Below are 24464 nucleotides of genomic sequence, written 5' to 3' on the forward strand. Positions count from 1 at the left end.
AGGGAAAGCTAGTGATGCAGAATATGCTTCAGACATGTAGCATAATACACCACTTACATCCCCACAGCTGCCCCAGCCAATAGCAGTGGTGAAGAGGTGCCACGCCCACCCAGTCTCCCACCAGAGAATGACCCCAGGGATGACAGCAACTCTGAAGCTCTGGAAGAACTCCCTGGCCCATCAGGGACCCCTGGTCAGTCAGCTACCCAGCCCACACCCAGTCCACTAGAGAGCCTCCCCCCTCAGAATCTAACACTACAGCAGCCACCCAACATCCCCAGACCTCTGTCCCCAGGACACGTAGTGTGCCCACCTGTACCGGTACCCCAATCCACACCTCACAGGCAAGAAAATGAGGGTCCTGGGTCAGTGGCAGTGGGCACACCATTCAGGAGACACAGGCACAGGGGGGCCAGGGATGGTCAGAGGACAGCTGTGCGCCAGGGGGAGGACAGGCCCAGGAAACCGACTGCCCAGGAGGCACTTACTAATGTCCAGGGGGCTTACCAAAAATCCCAGGACAAGATGGGTCAGGTGATAAGCATCATGCAGGAGAACCAGCAGCTGAAGGGGGAACACTGCCAGGAAAGAATTGCAGGCCCTAAACACCACCATGGTCTCCATTGCAGGGGTTCTGGGTGACATGGCCAACATCATGAGGGACTAGACAGCACACCAGCGGGCACCTTCTACTAGCCAGTGTACTGACTAGCCCTCCACATCTGCTGCTGCTAGTGAACAGGAGGCCCTGCCACAGAACCCACAGACCACCAGAACCCCTCCCCCTGCAGAAGGTGAACCATCCTGCAAGTGGTCACTGTGACCCAGACAGACACAAGAGACAGTTGCCAAGACCAAGACCACTGCCAGGAAATGAGCTCCTTGTGTTGAACTGTGTCACCTTATCTACTTTGAACTGCCATTGCTCCCCTTCCGATGGCCCCTTGGACACTGGATCTGTGCCACAAACAGACTGGCCCTCTACACTGGACTATTACCAACCATCACCCCACTATATTGCACTTTGCATTGTATACACATTTTTAATAAACACCCTTGGACACAACTTGAGTAGTAGTGCTTTATCTGAAGGTATTGTACAATGTATAAAACTGTTATGAACTGCATCACCCTGTGTAAATGTCCAGTAATATGTTGACCCATGCCATTTCTCAGCAGTCTGAACATATCACAGCATTACACTGTTGTAACCACAGCAACATCAAAAATAAGGGAGGACATAGGTGGCAGTCAGGTGGGATGCAAAGGTAATGACTAGCATTACGCTACAACCACACAGCACAACACTAAAATGGAGAAATGTTTAGTTCAACAGTCTTACCTGAGTGTCATTGGAAGTACTGCTGGATTATATTTGTCCTGTTTACCCACATCCTCATTCTCTTTCTCCTCCTCACTGTCCTCAGTGTCCACTGCTGCCACAGCTGCATTGTCACTCCCCTCCTCCTGCAGATAGGGCACATGCCGTCTGAGGGCTAAATTGTGCAACATGTAGCACACAACAACAATCCTGCAGACATCAGGGGAGTAGCATAGGGATCCACCTGTCAGATGGAGGCACGTGAACCTAGCCTTCAGGAGCCTGAAGATCCTTTCAGCAATCCTCCTGGGATGCCCATGAGCATTATTGTGCCTATTCTCAGCTCCTGTTCTCAGATTCCTAACAGGGGTCAGGAGCCAGGACCGGTTTGGGTAGACAGGATCACCTGCAAGAAGTGAGGGACACACATTAGTCCTGCATAATGGCATGGGCTATGACTCCTCAAGGCTCAGGCTCACCTATGAGCCACACTCTCTGCCTCTATATTTTTGCCATCAGCTGTGGGACACTGCTATTCCTCAGGACAAAGGCATCATACACTGACCCAGGATACTTGGTAGTGACAAGGGAGATGCACTGGTCAGCAAGGCACACCATCTGGACGTTGAGTGAGTGGAAACTCATCCCAACTGTTCATTGGCCAAGTGGGGGACCAAGGCAATATGGGTCCTGTGAATGGCCCCAATTACATGTGGCATATGCCCCATCACATAAAAACCATCCTTAGCAGTTGGTAAATCAATGGAGAACATTGGCTGTGACATTGTTGCAGCCAAGCCCACTGTCATCTGGAAAGAGCCAGTTGCCAGGAAATGGAGCACTAAGAGTACCTGCAAAAGAGGGAGTGTTACTGTTGTGCAATGGATAGCAGGTTGCAGATCAGGCTCCAATTGTGCACACAGCTCTGTGATTGTGGCCTTGTCATATGTGAGTATGATGTGCCTGTCCTCTAGTGCAGCCAAGTCCACAAGTAGTCTTTACACAAGTGCTTGCCTCCTCCTCCCATTCATCAGCAGTGGTTGATACCTAAGGGACCCAAAAGTAAGAAGGGAGTGACAACAGGAACCATGAACATACTATAGCAGTGTACACAGAGCATGCTTGTATGTTGGACACTGGAATTCGACTACAATGACGCACTTTCAAATCTGTACATGTGTACTAACATTAGAAAATGGCTACCGCCTGTCCTGTATGCAGGGACAGGTGACTTCACTCCGCCGGCGTTCACGTCATGGCGGGAGGCGGTCTGCACTGCCGTGCAATTCCTCATTGGCTAAAATGGCTCTTTATGGAGTATGGGAACCAATGATGATCAATGCCGGCGGTGATGGTGTTCACCGCCGCGGACGTGACCGCCATTTTCTTTCTACCACTTCACTTGATACCTGACTTTCCAGAGGACAACATCTCCACTGTGTGTGCTGCTGCGACCTGTGTCTGGAAACTGCTGTGGCACGTGCAACAGGGGAAAGGGCACCAGCTATCACGTCGGAAGAGTTGGAGAGGCTCGTGGATGGGGTCCTACCACCTGTCTGGGCAGTTGTATGGGCATCCAGACCAACAGGTGAGTACCTCATGGGTACGTTGCATGTGACATGGCTGCATGGAAATGTATGAGTGTACTAGCAGTGTGTCATTGGGGGGGTATTTCTGGTGGCAGTGTTCATGCAGTTGTACGGGTCATGTGTGTGCCTGATGAGGGGCTAATGCAGTTGGTAAGCCTTATGTGTGACAGGCTGGATTGTCTGGTTCATGGTGCCCTACTGTTTGTGTTTCCTCTGCAGGTCAGAGCCCATCAGAAGAAGGGGTTGTGGCGTGATATCACCAAGGAAGTGCAGAACCTTGGAGTCTCTAGCAGGTCCAGAAGACCGCGGAGGCCCAGCTAAGGACAGCCTTCCAACGAGGTAGGGGTGCCCGTTGGAACCTGACCCCCCCTGATGGCATGCATACTGGCGGTGGCCAATCCTGAGTTGGATGGGCACTTGAGGGCATCAGAGCAGCCACAAGGGGGTGAGTAAAGTGTGTTTGACAACCATCTCTGTTGCCTGGCATGAGATTTGGGTGCAGGGTACTAGTCAATGGATGCCCCAATATGCCAGTTTAGAAATTGCTGCATGGACCAGCTCAGGTTAGGAAGGTAAAATGCAATGCTAGGTAGCTGGCTTTCCATGGCAGACAGGGCTTAGTTGGTCCCAGTGGGTATGTAGCTGGCAGTGTTTGGCTCTTACCTGCTATGGTATTTAGCCAATGGAATGGCACTGTGGGCCATACTGCCCAGTCTCAGTCTCAATGTGTGACAGTGATGTGTATGCCATCTGTGCTGTTGGTGCTGTGATTAACCCTGTGCTCCGTTTCTTTCTCCCCCCTCTCTCTCCTTTTGTCATCCTGTCCATGTGTGCATTAGCATCATCTGGTGAAGGAGCAGGGGCACCAGCGAGTGAGGGAGATGCACCCCACGGGACCCAGGAGGTGGAATCCACCAATGCAGAGGGGATCAGTGGGACGGAGGGCGTGGGGACCACCACAGCAGGCAGAGGAGGTGATACTACTGACTCCTCCGATGGGAGCTCCCTGGTGTTGGCAGACCCCTCAGGGAACACCCCAGCTACAGGTTCTACCGCCACCCCGTACCAACACTGCCCTCCCAGTAGCCCCCCACTGAGATGCCCGTGTCTGCTCTGCCAGAATGGTGGGCATCTCCTTTGCCCTAGGCACCTCAGGCACTGCCCCAGTCAGCCCTGTGGCCCTCAGTGAGGAGTCTATTGACCTCCTGAGTTCGATCTCTGTTGGGCAGTCAACCATAAAGAATGCCATCCAAGGGCTGGCATCCTGGATGCAGAAATGTAATGCCTTCCTGGAGGGCATTAACAGTGGCTTGGCGGCCATATAGAGATCGTTTCAGGATCTGGCCTCTTCACTGACGGCAGCTAGTACCTCTTTTTCTTCCGTCACCCATCCGAACCACCACTTCCCAGTCCCAGTCACCTCCACACTCACACCTGCATGCACTGTATCAACAGTCCCTGAACCTGCCACCTACACAGCCTTGCCAACAGTCACCATAACAACAGACATGCACCCCACACACCACATGCGCAGTCACCACCATCACCACATCATGCAGCACACCCACTTCAATTGCAGACACCCCCACAACATCCATTCCTATGTCCTGTATGTCTTCCCCCACCCTGCCTGCCCCCCTCCAAAGACAAACGCTCGCACACAGACCACCAACAGACATCTACCTCAAACACACACACACTGTCCATGCACCCAAGTCCAGCACACCTCCTCTTCCTCCAGCTACTCCCTCTACCTCCACTCCCATTCCTCCTCCCACATCCCGCCCCATTGGCCCTAAGATTTTCCTTTCCCACCTTTACCTCTTCTCTCCCCGTCCTGCCCATAAGAGGAAGGTCGCTCCCCCCCAGCCCAGTACCTCAAGCACACTGTCTGACACTGTACCACCCCCAAAGTCTCCAGCAGCCACTATGGGGCACATGAGTGCGATGCCAGCCCCCCGCCTAAAGGACACTCCTCCACCCCCAAAAAGGAGGGCTAAAGTGCCGCCCTCTCCCAAACAGACAACCAAGAGCATGGAGCCACCTCCAAAACCTAGTGCCAAGGACACCCGTTCCAAGACCAAGGTCAAGAAGGCCCCTACAAAATGTAAGCCCAAGGAGGCCCCCACAAAATCTATGCCCAAGAAGCCCCTACACAAACAAATCCCAAAGAGTCCCCTATGAAAACAAAGCCCATGGAGGACCCTACAAAATCTAAGCCCAAGGAGGTCCCTACAAAATCGAAGCCCAACGAGGCCCCTACAAAAACTAAGCCCTAAGCAAGAACCAGTATCCAAGGACACCTCTCCAGAACCAGTGGGCAAGGACCCCCCTCCATCACCAGAGGACAGGGATCACCCCAGAATCAGTGGCCAAGCACATCCCTCCAGAAACAGTGGCCAAGGACACCTCTCCAGAATCAGTAGGCAAGAAGCCCCCTCCATCACCAGAGGACAAGGAGCCCCCTCAATAACCAGTGGGCAAGGGTCCCCTCCAGAACCAGTGGGAAAGCAGCCCCTTCAGTATCCAGTGGGCAAGGAGCACCTTCCAGAGCCAGTGGCAAGGAGCCCCTCCAGATCCAGTGGGCAAGGAGCCCCCTCAGTATCCAGTGGGCAAGGAGACCCGTCCCAATGAATGGCAACCCCCACGAACCCCTCCCCCTGCCCCCTGAAGTGCCTGCCCATTTCCAACATGATGCCCCTGAACGACGTTGTCATGAGTCAAGTTGCGGCTTGGGGTTTGCCCTGTTGGCATCTGTAACTTTGAACTGGCATTTGGGCCTGCATGTACATATGCAGTTGTATGTTTTTTGATTTTGAATTGTCATCCAACATGATTACAGTTGTTGGAACAGAGGTATGTGTCCCGGCCTTCTTTGCTTCTGGGTCCTGTTACAGATGATTTACTCTGCAGCTCGTTCTGGATGTGTGGTGTGTGTGTATGGTGTGTGTTATGCATGTGTGTGTGTCACTCTCCCCACCCTCTCTCCCTCCCTTGTGTGCTAGGCGGCTGTACTCACCGTCGTGCTGCCCTCAGTGAGGAGGCTATTGACCTCCTGAGATTGATCTCTGTTGGGCAGTCAACCATAAAAAATGCCATCCAAGGGATGTCATTCCTGAAGCAGCAATGTAATGCCTTCCTGGAGGGCATTCACAGTGGCTTGGCTGCCCTATAGAGATCGTATCAGGATCTGGCCTCTACACTGATGGCAGCCAGTGCCCCTGTTTCTTCCGTCACCCCTCCAACCACCACTTCCCAGTCCAGTCTCCTCACCCAACCCATCCCATGCACACATTCAGACAAGCATGCACACAGAACATTACACAAGACTTGCACAGACAAACACAGGCAGCACACTTCAGTCCACAAGCACTCACACAGCCAACAGACAGATGCACACACAAAATCATCCACGGCCTCCACTGTCTCCCCGTCCTCCCCCTCCTTAACAGTCACCTCCACACTCACACCTGCATGCACTGCATCAACAGTCCCTGAACCTGCCACCTACACAGTCTTGCCCACAGTCACCACAACAACAGACATGCACCCCACACACCACATATGCAGTCACCACCACGACCATCACCACATCTTGCAGCACACCCCCTCACTTGCAGACACCACCACAACATCTATTCACATGTCCTGTATGTCTTCCCCCACCCTGCCTGTCCCCCTACAAAGACAAACGCTTGCATACAGACCACCAACAGACATCCACCTCAAACACACACACACTGCCCATGCACCTGCACCCAAGTCCAGCACATCTCCTCCTCCTCCTCCAACTACTCCCTCTACCTCCACTCCCATTCGTCCTCCCACAGCCCACCCCATTGGCCTTAAGCTTTTCCTTTCCCGCCTTGACCTCTTCTCTCCCCATCCTGCCCATAAGAGGAAGGTCATTCCCCCCATCCCAGTACCTCAAGCACACTGTCTGACACTGTAACACCCCCAAAGTCTCCAGCAGCCACTAAGGGGCACATGAGTGTGATTCCAGCCCCCGCCTAAAGGACACTCCTCCACCCCAAAAAGGAGGGCTAAAGTGCCACCCTCTCCCAAACAGACAACCAAGAACATGGAGCCAACTCCAAAACCTAGTGCCAAGAACACCCCTCCCAAGACCAAGGTCAAGAAGGCCCGTACAAAAAGTAAGCCCAAGGAGGCCCCCACAACATCTAAGCCCAAGAGGCCCCTACACACACAAATCCCAAAGAGGCCCCTATAAAAACAAAGCCCAAGGAGATCCCTACAAAATCAAAGCCCAACGAGGTCCCTACAAAAACTAAGCCCAAAGCCACTCCTCCAGAACCAGTAGCCAAGGACACCTCTCCAGAACCAGTCGGCAAGCACCCCCCCTCCATCACCAGAGGACAGAGATCCCCCCCCCAGAATCAGTGGCCAAGCACATCCCTCCAGAACCAGTGGCCAAGGACACCCGTTAAGAACCAGTAGGCAAGAAGCCCCCTCCATCACCAGAGGACAAAGAGCCCCCTCAGTAACCAGTGGGCAAGGGTCCCCTCCAGAACCAGTGGGCAAGGAGCCCCTTCAGTATCCAGTGGGCAAGGAGCCCCTTCCAGAGGCAGTGGCAAGGAGCCCCTCCAGAACCAGTGGGCAAGGAGCCCCCTCAGTATCCAGTGGGCAAGGAGACCCATCCTAATGAATGGCACCCCCCACGAACCCCTGCCCTGGCCCCGTTCCCCCTGAAGTACCTGCCCATTTCCAAAATATGCCCCTGAACAGTAGAGTCCCGATGTTGTCACGAGTCAAGTTGCGGCTTGGGCTTTGCCCTGTTGGCATTTGTGACTTTAAACTGGCATTTGGGCCTGCATGTACATATGCAGTTGTATGTGTTTTGATTTTGAATTGTCATCCAACATGATTACAGTGGTTGGAACAGAGGTATGTGTCCTGGCCTTCTTTGCTTCTAGGTCCTGTTACAGTTGATTTACTCTGCAGCTCGTTTTGGATGTGTGGTGTGTGTGTATGGTATGTGTTATGCATGTGTGTGTCACTCTCCCCACCCTCTCTCCCTCCCTTGTGTGCTAGGCAGCTGTACTCACCGTCGTGCTGCCCTCAGTGAGGAGGCTATTGACCTCCTGAGCTTGATCTCTGTTGGGCAGTCAACCATAAAGAATGCAATCCAAGGGCTGTCATTCCAGATGCAGCAATGTAATGCCTTCCTGGAGGGCATTCACAGTGGCTTGGCTGCCCTATAGAGATCGTATCAGGATCTGGCCTCTACACTGATGGCAGCCAGTGCCCCTGTTTCTTCCGTCACCCCTCAAACCACCACTTCCCAGTCCAGTCTCCTCACCCCAACCCATCCCACGCACACATTCAGACAAGCATGCACACAGAACATTACACAAGACTTGTACACACAAACACAGGCAGCACACTTCAGTCCACAAGCACTCACACAGCCAACAGACAAATGCATACACAACATCATCCACTGCCTCCACTGTCTCCCCGTCCCTCCCCTCCTTAACAGTCACCTCCACACTCACACCTGCATGCACTGCATCAACAGTCCCTGAACCTGCCACCTACACAGTCTTGCCCACAGTCACCACAACAGACATGCACCCCACACACCACATGCGCAGTCATCACCACCACCATCACCACATCATGCAGCACACCCACTTCACTTGCAGACACCATCACAACATCCATTCACACGTCCTGTATGTCTTCCCCCACCCTGCCCGTCCCCCTCCAAAGACAAACGCTCGCACACAGACCCCAACAGACATCCACCTCGAACACAGACATAGGGGGTCATTACAACCCTGGCGGACGGTGTTAAAGGTGAGGTAATACCGCAAACAGGCTGGCGGATAAAAAAAGGGAATTATGACCGTGGCGGAAACCGCCAACAAAGACAGCCACTTTAACACTCAGACCCCCACGGCGGTACAGACAAGCAGTGCGGTGGTCACCGCCAGCAGACAGGCGGAAGACAATGTATCGCCCATAGTATCACAACCCGCCAATCCGCCACCTTTTCCGGGGTAGATTCACCGTGGATAAAAACACGGCAGAAACAGTTTCTGCAATGGGAAAACGCTCACCTTAACACATCCCACAAGGAAGGAGGACACCATGGAGCCGGAATTACAAATCCTACCTGCCCTTCTCTTCCTACTCATCTACAAAGACCAGCGGCGGCGGCGGCGAAGACAACGGTGAGTACTGCACCTACGACATAGGGGAGGCAAAAGTCAGGGGGACACACCCCCACCCCCACCCTCGCATATTACAACACACACACCAATGCATTTACAAACATCACAGTCACAACCCACAATCCCCCCGGAAGAATGCAAAGACAAAACGAAATCAGTGTAAACATTGTAATGTATCTATATACGTGTGTCAATTATATACAGATATATATAAACTCATACAAAGGTATATACAGTACGAGAAGTAGTGCAGATATGCACATCTCAATGTCCGTGCACCACTAGGCCAAAAATGCATGGGCGAGGCCCACACCAGATACCTGTCCACAAACGGAGAGAACACTGCCGGGGCATCAGAGAGAAAAACAACAGGCACCTCAGGGGGAAGGGAAGGGGGGGCACCTCAGCCGGATTACAGCACCACGCCACATACACGACGGGGCTCCATGCCCTCTGTTCCATCCTGGGGAGTGAAAAGCCACAGTCTCACAAGTACATAACAGCCTCCACTGGTTCTGGAGGGGGACTGGTGCCCACAGTGCTTCATCCTGTGAAGGACAGAGGTAGTGGATGGATCTCTCCACTGGTTCTGGAGGGGGACTGGTGCCCAGAGTGTCTCATCCTGTGAAGGACTGAGGTAGTGGATGCATTTCTCCACTGGTTCTGGAGGGGGACTGGTGCCCAGAGTGTTTCATCCTGTGAAGGACAGAGGTAGTGGATGGATCTCTCCACTGGTTCTGGAGGGGGAATGTTGCCCAGACTTGATTAGTCTCCCCGTGACAGTTCCTGTCCCGTCACAGTCCCAGCTGCACATGGGATAACGATGCTTGATGTGGCTGTCCTTTCCTTCTTCTGCTGTGCATGCCCTGTTCAGCTGTGCTTTGCCATGGTGGACTCTGGACTGTTCAGCGGTGCTTTGCCATGGCGGTCTCTGGACTGTTCAGCGGTGCTTTGCCATGGCGGTCTCTGGACTGTTCAGCGGTGCTTGCCCTGTTCAGCGGTGCATGCCCTGTTCAGCGGTCATTTGCCATGGCGGACTCTGGACTGTTCAGCGGTGCTTTGCCATGGCGGTCTCTGGACTGTTCAGCGGTGCTTGCCCTGTTCAGCGGTGCATGCCCTGTTCAGCGGTGATTCGCCATGGCGGTCTCTGGACTGTTCAGCGGTGCTTTGCCATGGCGGTCTCTGGACTGTTCAGCGGTGCATGCCCTGTTCAGCGGTGCTTTGCCATGGCTGGCTCTGGACTGTTCAGCGGTGCTTGCTCTGTTCAGCGGTCTCTGGACTGTTCAGCGGTGCTTTGCCATGGCGGGCTCTGGACTGGGCATTGGTGTGTGGCATGACGGTCCCTCATTGCCCAGCGGGGCTGTGGCTGCCGGGGCCCTCCTGGGCAATGACTCTGGCGGTGGTCTCATGACCAGTGACGATACTTGGGCCCTCCTGGGCAATGACTCTGGCGGTGGTCTCATGACCAGTGACGATGCTTGGGACCTCCTGGGCAATGACTCTGGCGGTGGTCTCATGACCAGTGACGATACTTGGGCCCTCCTGGGCAATGCCTATGGCGGTGGTCTCCTGACCAGTGACGATACTTGTGCCCTCCTGGGCAATGCCTATGGCGGTGTTCTCCTGACCAGTGACGATACTTGGGCCCTCCTGGGCAATGCCTATGGCGGTGGTCTCCTGACCAGTGATGACGGTGCTGGCGGTGGTGTCCCGGCCGCCGGGAAGGATGCCACCCTTCTCCGCCGTGATGCTCACACCAGGCTGTGCAGACTTCTTCTGGCCCTTCCCCACCTTTGGAGGAGTCACAGCTGACTCTGCAATGCCCCTGGGACCCCTGTGAGTTGTTTTGCCTCCAGGAGTCTTCAGCCGGTCCCGTCGGCCACTTTCCAACTTCAGAGCCTTTACAGGGGGTGGATTGGCAGTGCCTTGGCTCCGTGTCACACTGCCTGCCCTGGTGGCCGATGCACTCCACACACCTTGAACACGCACCACTGGTACTGGAGGCTTTTTGGCTGAGGCGCTATGATGGGACTGATGAATTGGAGGGGTGGGGGCAAAAAGGTCAGCTTTGCAGAGGGACAGTTTCTGACGAACACTGGGATGGGTAGCTGGAGGGGGTCTGGGAGTGGAGGAAGAGGAGGTGTCACTTTAGGTGTTTTGGGTGCAGGTACTGGAGGCTGTCGTGAGGTGGATGGATGTTGGGTGTGTGGGTGCCCACATTTGTGTACTTTGGGAGGGGGCGTCACAGACACACTGGGAGAGGACACAGGGAACGTGTAAATGGGAGTGGGGGTGGTGAGTGCAGGTGAGCGGGGTGTGGTGCTGGGTGTTCTGGTACAACTCCTAGTGCCTGTAGATGTAGTGCATGCAGGTGAGAGTGTAGACGACACTGGGAGGGAGGAGGGAGATGATGAGGAGGGGGACACAGTGGAGGCAGTGGATGTTGCTGTGTCTGTATGGGTGTGATGCTGGTCTGATGGTGTGCTTGGGATAGGCTTGGGTACAGGGGATTGGGTATGGGTGGAGGAAGTTGGAGGGGGGAGGCTAGACACAGAGACAATGGCTGCCATCAGTGCTGAGGCCAGAGATTGCAGGGTTCGCTGAAGGGCAGCCTGACCATAATGAATGCCCTCCAGGAATGCATTACCGTGTTGCAACTCCCTTTCTACACCCTGGATAGCATTCACAATGGTAGACTGCCCAACAGTGAGTGACCTGAGGAGTTCAATGGCCTCCTCACTGAGGGCAGCAGGGGTGACTGGGGCAGGGCCTGAGGTGCCTGGGGCGAAGGTGATGCCCACCCTCCTGGGTGAGCGGGCACAGGGCGAACGCTGAGGGGCTGCTGGGAGGGCAGTGCTGGTAGGGGAGGTGGCGGCTGTACCTGCAAAGTGGCGGCACAGATGGTGCCGCCACCACAAGGGAGCTCCCATCGGCGGATGAGTCCGTGTCGCTGGTTGGTGATCCGGTGGCCGACGTGAAGCTCCCCTCGCCCTCCGTCCCACTGGTGCATTCTGAGTCCGTGGTGTGGTCCTCCATGGCCATGTGGGATGCAGCTCCCTCGTGCTCCGGTGCCACTGTACCTCCGCCTGATGATGCTGATGCACAAAAGAACAGGGAGTGCACAAAAAGGGGGGGACGACAGAAGAAAGACAGGTTGAGTGCATGGCATACCGCTACCGTTGGCGTACAATACAGACACAGCAGCCCCCTGCACTACGCTGTGCTCCTGGCCTCTACAGATGCAATTCCTGGGATCTGGACTACATGGCTATGGTGGACATCTGCACACATGGATGCCACAGGGGCATGTATACCTGTACTTGGCACTCTACTGCGGTGGGGTGGAGTGCCACATGGCCTGCATTACGGAGGGGCCTAGCCTATGGAAGTCGCCATGGCCTAGGGAAACCCACAGCCCTCCTCCCACACCTAGACCCCTCAACTGCGCGCAAAGTCCCCAGAATGATAGTGTACTCATCCCCTTGTGTCTGCTGTGATGCCCTCAAGCGCCCATCCAACTCCGGGTAGGCCACCGCCAGGATCCGGAACATCAGGGGGGTCATGGTGCGACAAGCACCCCTCCCACGTTGGGAGGCCATCCCCAGCTGAGCCTCCGCCGTCTTCTTGCTACAGCGGCGAATGTCCTCCCATCTTTTCCGGCAGTGGGTGCCCTGTCTCTGGTGGGCCCCCAGGGTCCCGACTTCCTTGGCGATGGCACGCCAAATGTCCTTCTTCTGGTGGGCGCTGACCTACATGACATGCACAAGGGAAGAAGAGAAGTCATTACCAACTGCACCGTCGATGTAAGTGTCCCCCCTCCCTACCTTTGCCATGTGGCACATGCATTCACATGCATTCATGTTCCCTGAACTCTGCCCCCTTCCCTCTTACAACCAGCCCTCTCCACCCAGGCATAGCCCATACAATGTGCTCCCTGTGTACTTACCTGTTGGTCTGGAGGACCAAAGAGTAGCGTGTACTGGGGGAGGACCCCGTCTACTAGTTTCTCCAACTCCTGAGCAGTGAAGGCAGGGGCCCTTTCCCCAGACGCAGCAGCCATCGTCACTTCCACACCGAGGTCACAGCAGCACTTGCATTGTAGGTCCACTCCTGTCGAAGGTCAGGTATCGAGTGATTGAATAGCTAGAAAATGGCGGTGACGTCCGCGGCGGTGCGTATCATCAACGCCGGCGCACTTGTTCATTGGCTCCTGGGACCCATAGAGTCCAATGTTAACCAATGCTGCATTGCGCCGCGGTCTACCACCGCCTACCGCGACTGTGTGCAACGCCAGCGCAGTTACCTCACAATACCATTGTCCCAGTTTAGAGGTCAGGCAGTCACCATTTCAGGGCCCTACATGGCTTCATTTACTTCTGCGTCACACATAGCTAGGCCTACACTCAACACACATACAGGAATGGTTTTGTGTTTGGTGTCGTGTTCTGTGTATCTGTGGGTACATACCTGGAAATTTGGGGCCATATTTATACTCCGTTTGCGCCGAAATTGCGTCGTTTTTTTTGACGCAATTTCGACGCAAAACTAACGCCAACTAACGCCATATTTATACTATGGCGTTAGAGGCGAATAGCGCTAAAGTTCCCGGAATGTGCGTCATTTTTTAGCGTGAACCCCTTCCTTGCGTTAATGATATGCAAGGGAGGCGTTCCCGTCTAAAAAATGACTCCCAGGCCTTTACGTGGTATTTATACTCCCGGGCAAAAGAGACGCCCGGGAGTTGGCGTGGCAAAAAACTGCGCATTTGCGCCACTTTTTAACGCCTGCTCAGGGCAGGCGTTAAGGGGCCTGTGGGCTCAAAATGAGCCCACAGGTGCCCTCCCATGCCCCCAGGGACCCCCCCTGCCACCCTTGCCCACCCCAGGAGGACCCCCAAGGATGGAGGGACCCACCCCAGGGACATTCAGGTAAGTTCAGGTAAGTATAATTTTTTATTTTTTATATTTTTTTTTGGTGGCATAGGGGGGCCTTATTTGTGCCCCCCTACATGCCACTATGCCCAATGACCATGCCCAGGGGACAGAAGTCCCCTGGGCATGGCCATTGGGCAAGGGGGCATGACTCCTATCTTTACAATGATAGGAGTCATGTTGATGGGGGATGGGCGTCGTTAAAAAATGGCGCAAGTCGGGTTAAGACGATTTTTTCGACGTAACCTGACTTGCCCCATTTTAAGACGCCCATGCGCCATTTTCCCCCTACGCCGGCGCTGTCTGGTCTACGTGGTTTTTTCCCACGCAAACCAGGCAGCGCCGGTCTGATTGCGCCGTCTAACGCCATTCCATAAATACGGCGCCCGCATGGCGCTTCAGAATGGCGTTAGACGGCGCAAAACTTTTTGACGCTAAACTGCGTTAGCGCAGTTTAGCGTCAAAAAGTATAAATATGGGCCTTGTTGACTCTGTGGTCGCTGTTGTCCTTCCTAGGCACCGTCAGCTGGGACAATTGAGAAGATGGCGGAATCTTCCGGTGTACCGACCGCTGGTGGACCTGTTGACAATGGAGGAGTGACATTTAATAATCACCTACAGGTTTGGCCGTGCCACTATCCAGGAACTATGTACCCAGTTGGAGCCAGACCTGATGTCACCAATCCGCCATCCCACTGGAATCCCCCCTGACGTTCAGGTGCTGTCAGTGCTCCGTTTCCTTCCAAGTGGGTCTTTTCAGACAACAGTGGCCATGGCATCAGGGATGTCCCAGCCTATGTTTTCCAACGTGTTGTCCAGAGTGTTGGCTGCCCTGCTGAAACACGTAAGGAGATACATCATTTTCCCTGAGGTGGAGGATTTGGCTACAGTGAAAGGTGACTTCTATGCCCTTGGACATATCCCCAACATCATAGGTGCTATTGATGGGACCCATGTAGCTCTGGTCCCCCCCCCACAGGAGTGAACAGGTGTACAGGAACCGGAAGAGTTATCATTCCATGAATGTACAGATGGTATGTTTGGCAGCCCAGTACATCTCCCAGGTAATTGCTATGTTCCCTGGCTCAGTGCATGACGTCTACATCCTGCAGAATGGCAGCGTCCCTTATATGATGGGTCAACTCCAGAGGCACTGTGTGTGGCTATTAGGGGACTCTGGTTACCCCAACCTTTCCTGGCTATTGACCCCAGTGAGGAATCCCAGGACCAGGACAGAGGAACTCTACAATGAGGCCCATGGGCGGACTAGGAGGGTGATCGAGCAGACCTTCGGCCTCTTGAAGGCCAGGTTCAGGTGCCTCCATATGACAGGTGGTTCCCTATTCTACTCACCGAAGAAGGTGTGCCAGATCATCATCGCCTGCTCGATGGTTCACAATCTTGCTTTGCGACGCCAGGTGCCTTTTCTGCAGGAGGATGGTCCATATGACGGTGTTGTGGCAGCTGTGGAGCCTGTGGAGCCTGTGGACAGTGATGAGGAGGAAGCTGAGGAAGAAGACAACGACAACAGGGAGTCAGTCATACAGCAATATTTCCAGTGACAAACAGGTGAGAACATTTTCATTTTTACCATTACATTCACTGTCACACGTCTTCCTCTATCCTGTGTGTAATTTCATAGCATTATTTGGTAACTGAGTTGTACCTTTCCATTACGGTTTCACAGGTGTGATTGCCAACGTGTGTTATCTGCTTGCATCCTTCAAGGACTTGTGATGTGTGTCATAGGTATGTTGGCTTTACAACTAGAAACGCATTTTGACACTGTCATTGATAATACATTTTACCAAATCACAGACTGACTCCAGATTTTTTTGTGGTTCAAGGGTGTTTATTGAAGTGCTCAAAAATGGAGGGGGGTTGTACTATGGTGATGGGGGACGGTGGAGGAATGTCCATGGCAGATGCCAGTCCATTGGTTACACAGGTGCACTGGCCATATGGGCAAAGGAAGTGGAGCTGGGGCAGTTAAAGTATGGATAGGGTAACAAAGTGGGACAGTGGGAGGACAATCAGGGTGGTCTCATTTCCTGGCGGGGGTCTTGCCATCTTGCTCTGTCCTGTTCCTGGATCTCAGGGACCGATTGTGTGGTGGTTGTCCGTCTGCAGGGGGTGGGGTGCTGGTGTGGTGGTCCTGTGGCGGGGCGTCCTGTCCACTAGCGCCAGCGGAGGTGGTGGGCAGTTCATAGTCCATGCTAGTGTCAGGGGCCCCTTGGAGTGCCACGGTGTCCCTCAAGGTCTGCTGTATGTCCTTCAGCACCCCTACGATGGTGCCCAGGGCGGAGCTGATGGTCCTGAGCGCCTCCCTGAAACCCAAATACTGTTCCTCCTGCAGGCGCTGGGTGTCCTGAAACTTGGCCAGGACCGTCGCCATCGTCTCCTGGGAGTGGTGGTATGCTCCCATGATGGAGGATAGGGCCTCATGGAGAGTTGGTTCCCTTGGCCTGTCCGCCCCCTGTCACACAGCAGCCCTCCCAGTTCCCCTGTGTTCCTGTTCCTCCAACCCCTGGACCGTGTGCCCACTACCACTGCCCCCAGGTCCCTGTTGTTGTTGGGGTGGTGGGTTATCCTGGGCTCCCTGTAGTGGTGGACACACCGCTGATTGACGTGTCCTGGGTAGGGAGGTATGGGCCCGCTGGGTGGGTGCTGTGCTGGTATTACCAGAGGGTGAAAGGTCAGTGTTGGGCTGTGCAAGGGGAACCGACTGTCCCGAGGCCCACAATGGTCCGGGCTGGTCATCAGGATCCAGTAGGGCAGAGCTGCTATCGTCACTGTGGGCCTATTCTGTGGGCGGAGTGGAGTTGTCTGGACCCTCTGGTGTGGTGACGGTCCTTCGTGAACCTGCAGGGGCATAAGTGCATGATTATTGCATGTGTGTGTGTCATGGTGTGCAATGAGGTGGCTCACCGTGTACACCAATGCACGCATTCCTGTGGGGGGTGCTTGTGTGATGATGGTTGGGGGGTGTTCTGGGTATGTGCAGTGAGCATGCTTTGGTGATGGGTGTCCATGCTTTGTTATGTCATGCTGGGCTTGGTGTTGGGATGTGTGGTTTGTGTTATTAGTACATTAGTGAGGAGTTGGAGTGATAGGGGAGGGTGTAAGGGTGGGGGTGTGTGATAGCATGCAGGTAGGGTGGGGGATATGATAGTTAATATTTGACTTACCAGTGTCCATTCCTCCACCGACTCCTCCGAGGCCCTCTGGATGCATGATGGTCAAGACTTGCTCCTCCCATGTCGTTAGTTGTGGGGGAGGAGGTGGGGGTCCGCCGCCAGTCCGCTGAACCGCAATGTTGTGCCTGGAGACCGCTGAACGCACCTCCCGTAGGTCGTTCCACCTCTTCCTGATGTCCTCCCGATTTCTTGGATGCTGTCCCACAGCGTTGACCCTGTCCACGATTCTGCGCCATAGCTCCATCTTCATGGCTATGGATGTGTGCTGCACCTGTGAGCCAAATAGCTGTGGCTCTACCTGTAGGATTTCCTCCACCATGACCCTGAGCTCCTCCTCGGAAAACCGGGGGTGTCTTTGGTGTGACAAGGGGTGGTGTAGGTGATGTGTGGGGTGGTGTATGTGTTGATGAGTGTGGTGATGTGTAGTGGTGTGTGGTGTTTTGTGTGTGGATGTTGTGTGGGTGATGGTGTTGTGTGCCTCTGTGAGGTGGGGTTGTCTATTCTGTGCTCTCTCTCTGGCCTTCGTCTCTATTTTTTGGTCGTAGGGGTTTGTGGGTGATGTGGGTGTGTGTTTTATATTGTGTTGGGTGTGTGGGAGTGTTGTTTGTATGTGTATCAGGTTTGTGTATTTGGAATTGTCCAATGTGGCGGTGTTTTGGAGATGTGTGTGTATTTTGAGCGCGGCAGTGTGTACCGCCAATGGAATACCGCGGCTGAAAGACCACCGCGTGGATTTGTGGCGTGGAGGTGGAGGTTTTATTTTCGCCAGTTTAACACTGACCTTTGTTGTGGCGGACTTGTGTTGGTGTCTGAATTTTGGCGGATTCCGAGATGTGGGTCACAATAGCTGTGGCGGGATTCCGCGGTCGCGGCGGTGTATTGGTGGTCTTCTGCACGGCGGTAAGCGCCTTTTACCGCCAATGTTGTAATGACCCCCATACTGTCCATGCACCTCCTCCTCCTCCAACTACTCCCTCTAACTCCATTCCCATCCCTCCTCCCACTGGCCCTAAACTTTTCCTTTCCCACCTTGACCTATTCTCTCCCAGTCCTGCCCATAAGAGGCAGGTCACTCCCCCCAGCCCAGTACCTCAAGCACACTGTCTGACACTGTACCACCTCGCAAGTCTCCAGCAACCACTAAGGGGCACATGAGTGCGATGCCAGCCCCCTACCTAAAGAACACTCCTCCACCCCCAAAAAGGAGGGCTAAAGTGCCGCCCTCTCCCAAACAGACAACCAAGAGCATGGAGCCACCTCCAAAACCTAGTGCCAAGGACACCCCTCCCAAGACCAAGGTCAAGAAGGCCCCTACAAAAAGTAAGCCCAAGGAGGCCCCACACAAGATCTAAGACCAAGAGGCCCCTACACAAACAAATCCCAAAGAAGCCCCTAAAAAATCAAAGCCCAAGGGGCCCCTACAAAATCTAAGCACAAGAAGGTCCCTACAAAATCGAAGCCCAACGAGGCCCCTACAAAAACTAAGCCCAAAGCCACTCCTCCAAACCAGTAGCCAAGGACACCTCTCCAGAACCAGTAGGCAAGGACCACCCTCCATCACCAGAGGACAGGGATCCCCCCCAGAATCAGTGACCAAGCACATCCCTCCAGAACCAGTGGCCAAGGACACCCGTTCAGAACCAGTAGGCAAGAAGCCCCCTCCATCACTAGAGGACAAGGAGCCCCCTCAGGAACCAGTGGGCAAGGAGCCCCTTCAGTATCCAGTGGGCAAGGAGCTCCTTCCAGAGCCAGTGGCAAGGAGCCCCTCGAGAACCAGTGGGCAAGGAGCCCCCTCAGTATCCAGTGGGCAAGGAGACCCGTCCCAATGAATGGCACCCCACACAAAATCCCTCCCCCTGCCCCCTGAAGTGCCTGCCCATTTCCAACATGATGCCCCTGAACAGTGGAGTCCCGATGTTGTCAGGAGTCAAGTTGCGGCTTGGGCTTTGCCTTGTTGGCATTTATGACTTTGAACTGGCATTTGGGCCTGCATGTACAAATGCAGTTGTATGTTTTTTTATTTTGAATTGTCATCCAACATGATTACAGTGGTTGGAACAGAGGTATGTGTCCTGGCCTCTTTCCTTCTGGTTTCTGTTACAGTTGATTTACTCTGCAGCTCGTTCTGGATGTGTGGTGTGTGTGTATTGTGTGTGTTATGCATGTGTGTGTCACTCTCCCCACCCTCTCTCCCTCCCTTGTGTGCTAGGCGGCTGTACTCACCGTCGTCGTCTTCATCTGCGTTTGTGCTCCAGGATAGCCATGGCGTGGTACAGCATCGGGAAGACTTGCAGTTCTGGTTCTATGGCGGCCGCAGACTCCTCTGTGTCCCTGGAGGTGAGTGTCTCCTTTTAAATTATGTGTTTCCACCAGCCTTTTGGTGTCATTGCTACCCCCCTCAGAAATCCCGGCAATGTGCTACATTATAATATGGTGGGCGGATCCTTGTCTTCTGCCTGCCTGTAGGTGGCTACCGCCGTGTTCAGTGGTCATACTGCGCAGGTGGTTGGTGTGATACATTGGCTGTCTATGGGAGGGATCACAGCCATGGTTACTATTTGCCAGTCATTACCACCGGCCTGGTGACGGTACTAACGCCATTGCCGGCATCAAGCCAAGGTCATAATGACCACCATTTTTTTTTTATATCACCCCGTTGGAGGTATTACTAGGAAATCTCCATCTAATGGGACAATATTTTTGTAAATGATATTCAGCACACTGAACATCTATGCTAGTTGGTATTTGTTTGTCAATGGTATTTCAACACACAGCCTAACTGCTACAATACACATATGCATACATGTTTGTGTTTGAAATCGGAGCCGGTGTATTTTGAAAGATGCATTATAAAATTACTGCATAAAACGTATTTGTAAGGTTGACCTGCTGTGTGAATCATAAACAAATGCTGTAGGCAAAAATGTTCTGTTCTACAAAATTAAGGGCATATTTATAAAACAATCATGCAATGTAATGCATCAAGCCTCCGTGTTGCACTGTGCTGTGTGGAATGGCAGGAATGCACCTCACTTACCATTTTATGGCACATTCCTGTCCTTTCTTGTCCTTTCCTAATCCTATCACACTTTCGGTTGCCTAGCGCTGACGCAGGCACCCTTGCGTTAAGTTTCAAGGGTGTCAGAGTGGTAGGCACAATCTTTTATATGCAGAAAAGGACAATTTTCTGCAAAAAAACAATCCTCAGAGGCATTTTACTTTTTCTATGTGTTCTGCAGAATAAAGATATTTCTCCTTGTTGCACTCCGGAAGAAGGTGTACAAATCCGATTCATTCCCAAGTCTACCAGTGTTGGTTAATTTGGGAATGTGTCAGAATGAATGCCTGGGTGGATGCATGGAGACACCCATGCTACACCATTGGCATGCCTCCCTGCCACAGAGTAACTCTTGCAGTGATTTGACACAGCCTTCTGTTATTGCAGATTTATCAAGCCAATCAGGGCCACACAAGGCAGCCTTGTGTGGCTTGATAAATCTCATTTAGGTTTTGCGTTGCTCTTGCGCACCATTGCATGGCATAAGGGAAGCATTGAATGCCTTGATAAATAATCCCATATGTTCTTAGAAAATGTCACTCTCTCTTTTCTTGGTTCAGCAGACGATGATGCAAATGTTATCGATACTGTTGTCTAAAGCGTGCCGCTGAAATAATTGTGATAAAGAAATGATTGATGACTTAATATTTTCTTCAAATAAATCAAGTTGTGCAGTTGTTTGCTGTCAAATAGAATTGAATTTAGATTTCTGTTGCTCAAATGAGAATTTATCTTAAAAATCAAAAAAACAAGAGGCATCTGGTAAAACAGGAAATGGTTTGTTTAATTAAACATTATGGCTGGGAGAGCAGTTACCAGACCGGGGTCTTAGGACTGTCTCTCATGGTACATTGAACTGAAGCAAGTTGTATACACTTCTCTGGGTGTAATAAAATCATAAATATGCGAATGGTTGTCATGGAGTGATTGATACAATTCCAGATAGGGAATGCAGGTGGGCCTTGATCTGCGGTGGACACAATGTGGACCAACTAGTACGTGTCCAGATGTACAGTCTGATGAGTTTGAGGTCACTGTGTGTTCTGTCATTGCTGTGTCCTGATTAGCTAAGTGTACCTAACTACATGTGGCACCTAACTTCACAGTGTTTTTTGGAATGGCAAATATGCTTTATTGGGGCCAGTCTCCGGGGACCATTGTAGTGTTGCTGCCTATCTGTGGGATCTGATCTAAGTTCTCTGTTTATGTGTTTGGCTGCTGGCTAAGTGTTACCCCACCTGTGACATGTCAGTCATTAACCTTCAGGACTGGGTTTCAGAGTTAACGACTGGGGAATCTAACATTGGTAATGAGACTTTATTTGTGTATACAAATGTATCATTTGTGTAAAGAAAAGTCTTATTGTCGTTCACATCATCATTTGTCAATCCAATATCGACATTCCCCCTCAAGTTGAATTTTCAACTACATAATCAACCCCACAAGTTATGACAGCTACATTGTTGGTACCATGTTGTCCCACCTCCCTCGCTGCTTATACTCTACCCAATTTGGGGACTGCATTTGTATAGCAGGAAACCCCCAACTGCAGCAAACCAAGCAAAAAAGGAACATGATGAAAATGGGGAACAATGATGTTCACAAACTGGTTAGCCACCGGGGGAGTCAGCAGAATGAGTTTGTGAACTACTCCTGCCCAGGGGCACCTTCCTCATCACGCATGTCCTTCTGTAGTTGGTGCAACGCTTGAATGACAAATGTCAAAGTTCCATTATTCATGTCATTGCAAGGTATGAAAATACAGAAAGATGCACCGATCTTACTGCACACTCGACCCTTTATTCCGGTCATCAAGTCCAAGACATTGATGTTGCATCACTAAGAGGCAGATGGCCCACAGTTCTTCCTTGATTGCATTAAGACCAAGCTCAGTACTGTTCATCATTTTGAGCATTTCCCACTGGGTTATTTGCAAACAGCGGGCATTTACTGGGTGCAAGGTGAAGAGTATGTACCCTCTCGCCAATACTTGGGTGTCAGAGAACATTCAAAACTCCTCTGGAATGTCCTTGTATTGAGCCCAGCCAAATTAATCAGCAGCTCTTCTCCTTCAAGCCTGATGCAACAATGCTGTTTTTTTCTTTTCCTCAGTGGGTGTTGGTACAGTTCAGACAGATCTTCTCCAGAGTTTACCAGGGTTGGAGTGTGTTTGGTGATGAGGGAGCAGAGCCCATGTCATTCATGGATGAGCTGGGTGTAAGCGAACTCACCGCATTGCCAGTAGGTGTCCATCAGCGTGGAGGTGCCCCATTGCATGTTCAGAATGTGCAGTATTGTGCCACTGTTCTCATTCATGCCCAGTGGGATTGTCCCTTTGTCTTTGAAACATAAGGAATGCAGTGTGAGTTTCTGTATAATTAGGGGTTTGCCCTTCCATTCTGTCCATGTGTATCTGTCTATCTCAGTGTCCCAGATCTACTGACACCGGCATCTATGCTGTTGTTTAATCTTACCCTACGGGACCCATTTCACTTCATGACATCGAGGTAGATGGCCCTACCCTGAAACTCTATGTCTGGGATCCATTTGCTATTAAATAAGACAGCACCAGACATGCTAAGGGCCATCCTGGGACCACAAATGCAAGCAGGAGTGGACATTTTTGGTGGTTTAGCTACCTCCAAGAATCTCTTTGTCATCAGGCCTGTTGACAGACTCACTATAGTTATGCCTCATTTCCTAACTCTAGAAATCACAATGTCTTTGCTTAACACTGTTGTACGTTGCACATTTTTTCTTTTGTGCCATTGTTTTGAAACACACTGTAATGTCACTTGTTGTGCAGCCACTCACCTGAGATTCTGTCTGTACATTCTCTGACTGCCCAGTGGGCACAAGTGCCAAGTGTTGTTTTCTGTCCGTCCAGCAATCATTCCCTGGCTCCTATGAACATAACACAGTAGTTTTTCACTGTATCAAGCTAACGTTATCAATTAGGATCCTGAGGTGGTCATTATGACATTGGCGGTGAGTGATAAAGTGGTGGTGATAGGTAATACCGCCAACAGGCTGGCGGTAATTACCGCCAAATTAGGACCTTGGCGGTGAGAACTCCCATAGACAGTCAATGTACCACATCATCCGCCACGGCGTTAACATCAAGCACCACGGTGGTAGCCATCAACAGCCAGGTGGAAGACAAGGTGCTGCCCACCATATCATGACACTGCAATCCGCCATGATTTCCGCGGTGTAACCAACGCCATCAAAAGCCTGGCACAAACACTGCACAGAAGACCATAGACTCACCATCAGAGACACAGAGAAGAACACGCCGCCATGGATCCGGAACTGCAAGTCTTCCCGATGCTCTTCTATGACATGCTCCACCTGGACCACCAACGCCGACGAAGGCGATGACAGTGAGTACAGAAGCCTAGCACATAAGGGAGGGAGGATGGAAAAGGAGAGTGACACACGAACGACACACACCAAACACACACACACCATACACTAAACCAGCTACAGACAGAAACCAATGGCACAACACGCACGGCGTAACAATACAATGACTATAGTACGAAAGTACTGAAAATGTATTTGCAAGGCAAAAGCCATGACATAAACCAATTTGAAAACAAAAAGATCTGTACAATTGTCCACAAAGGGCCAATGCCCAGTCAAAAGTACTAAGGGCTCACATGGCCACAGGGCACAGTCCAAGGCCAAACTTGTTTCCTGTCAACATCCTCACAGAACTGTGTATGGGCATCATCATTGAAGTGGGCAGGCACCTCAGGGGGAAGGATGGTGGGGACATCTCAGCCGAAGTTTGGGGACTTGCCCACTGGTTCTGGATGGGCTCCATGCCCATTTCTCTTTGCTGGGGAGTGCAAGGTCACAGTCACTCTGGTGGGGTACTTGCCTTCTGGTTCTGGATGGAGCTCCATGCCCATTTTTCTTTGCTGGGGAGTGCAAGGTCACAGTTAGTGAGGTGGGGTACTTGCACACTGGTTCTGGAGGGGGCTTCATGCCCCTTTCTCTTTGCTGGGGAGTGCAAGGTCACAGTCACTGATGTGGGGTACTTGCCCACTGGTTCTGGAGGGAACTCCTTGTACAGCAGTCCCTAGAGGGTGGCCTACATGTCTGCTGCTGGAGGTGAGGGCTGCACCCTCTCAGGTGGAGGTAAGGGCTCCATGACCACTGGTGG

The sequence above is a fragment of the Pleurodeles waltl genome, chromosome 9, assembly GCF_031143425.1.
Source record: "Pleurodeles waltl isolate 20211129_DDA chromosome 9, aPleWal1.hap1.20221129, whole genome shotgun sequence".
NCBI lineage: Eukaryota > Metazoa > Chordata > Amphibia > Caudata > Salamandridae > Pleurodeles > Pleurodeles waltl.